Source organism: Belonocnema kinseyi, chromosome 2 (genome assembly GCF_010883055.1).
Source record: "Belonocnema kinseyi isolate 2016_QV_RU_SX_M_011 chromosome 2, B_treatae_v1, whole genome shotgun sequence".
Lineage (NCBI taxonomy): Eukaryota > Metazoa > Arthropoda > Insecta > Hymenoptera > Cynipidae > Belonocnema > Belonocnema kinseyi.
In genome coordinates this window covers 125987169-125989154 of record NC_046658.1, presented here as the reverse complement: position 1 = coordinate 125989154, position 1986 = coordinate 125987169, and the positions used below count along the sequence as shown (strand labels likewise).

At 25.5% G+C, this 1986-nt stretch overlaps 1 protein-coding gene across 1 annotated transcript in view; it reads right to left on the bottom strand.

Annotated features, from left to right (window-relative positions):
- LOC117166965 (protein tyrosine phosphatase type IVA 1) overlaps positions 1 to 1986 on the bottom strand; it is a 147130-nt gene that overhangs the window by 67160 nt on the left and 77984 nt on the right. The window lies entirely within an intron of this gene.

Here is a 1986-nt window from a genome sequence, read left to right as displayed (position 1 = left end):
CTCCCACACATCGACAACCCAACCCCAACTGCCTCCCACACTCGGCGTCGATCATAAGCATTGAGGTCCAATCACCAACTCGCGGTTTCCGTGACGTCATCAGAAAAAACTCTTCTCTGACAAGCATGCTTTTCCGAATTAATTAAAGTGCGTGTACATACAAGTGCGGTCCTTAAAACATTATTTCCCTTTTTTTGCGAGGTTCTCGGAGAAAGAAATTGATGATTGTTTTTTTTTTTTAATTTTGTCAATATTAAGACATGCGGACCTTTGAAATTACGAAGTGTCTTCAAATATGAATTTTCACCACCGAAAAGACAACTTTTCAACAAAATAAATGTATTTTCAACTAATGAAATATGACTTTATACAAAAAATGGAATTTTGTATTTTGAATTTATAAAATTTATTCGCAACTAGAAAAGCACAAGAAATTTTCAACAAAATATTACAATTTTCAACCAAAGAAATTAATTTTTAACTAAAATGATGAATCTCCAACCAAAAATAAAATACATTCAATAAAATACAAGAGTTTTCAAATAAAAATGATGCATTTTAAAACAAAAATAGACTAATTCATTGTTTATTTAGAAACATAAATTTTCAGCGAAAAAAAACGAATTTTCAAAAAAATAGTTACATGTTCAACCAAAGAAATGAGCTTTTAACCAAAAATAGATAAGTTAAATTTTCAGTAAAAAAAAACTAATTTTAAGCAACAAAATAAATGGATTTTTAACAATCCCAATCAAATCTCAATGAAATTAATAAATTTTCTACCAAGAAAATTACATTTCTTATTTATTTATTTGTTAAATTTTCAACGAAAAATAGAAAAGTTACATTTTCATTTAGAAAAATAAGTTTTCAACAAAAACGAATTTTCAACAAAATAGTGAAATTATCAACGAAAGAATTGAATTTTTAACTAAAAATCAAGTGATTGAAAATTCGTATTTTTGGGAATTAATGATACACTTAATAACTTTTATGAATAATGTTTTTTGTTAAAGCTATTTTGTAATTTTTCAAATAATTTCCATTTGTTTAGAGTTTTTTACCAGCCAAACTATGAAAAGTGAGGACTTTCTTGAGTAAATTACACACTTAATAGTGTGAAAAACATGCATAAAATTATTATTTTTTAAATTCATTTTCACTATATCTGTCATTATTAACATATTGTTTCTTTCATGAGTTATACCTTAATTTCTAAAACAATTATTATTTGCTTAAACAATTTGTTTGATCATGTTAGCAAAAGTTACTTTTTTATTGTGGGATTCATGAGACAGTTTATTTGCTTATTGCGAATATACTGAAAAAACTGTTAAAGTCAATAATAAATCCTCAAACAATCGAGGTATATATTCTTAATGATAAGCGACATAATGTGAGATATATTTTCAAAAAATCATAATTTTAAATTATATTTTAAATATAATTTATAATATTAATTTTAAAGTTCATCCCTCAAAAACTAATTAAAAAACAAAAAATATTAGTTGACATTAACTGTGTCTATTATTCCATAAAATACTAGTTTTAATGATTTAAATTTTTATTTTTTTTTTAAATTTAAATTTTAAATTTAAATTCAACTTGCAAAAATTCAATGGCAAGTAATTTTAATTGAATGCTATAACACTTGAATAATTATTACTTTGAAGCCTTTAATCTTAAATATTTTTAGAAATGCACATTCGAAAGGCTAAGCAAAATTTATTTTGAAACATTACATATTGAATAATTTCAAAATAAGAATTTCGTTTCAATTGGATTTCAAGCACATTACAGGTTCAAGAGCCTGATTTGGTGTGAAATCTTCCATTCAGAACATTTCAAAATTTGCTCACTTAGTCCGGGAGCTGGGTATGTTCTCGTATGCATTCAAGAGGCAAAAGGTAAAAACTAGTTAATCTTATGTATTTTGACCCGCTGAATCCAATGGTACCGGTTAATTTTACGAGAAGTGGATAGGTT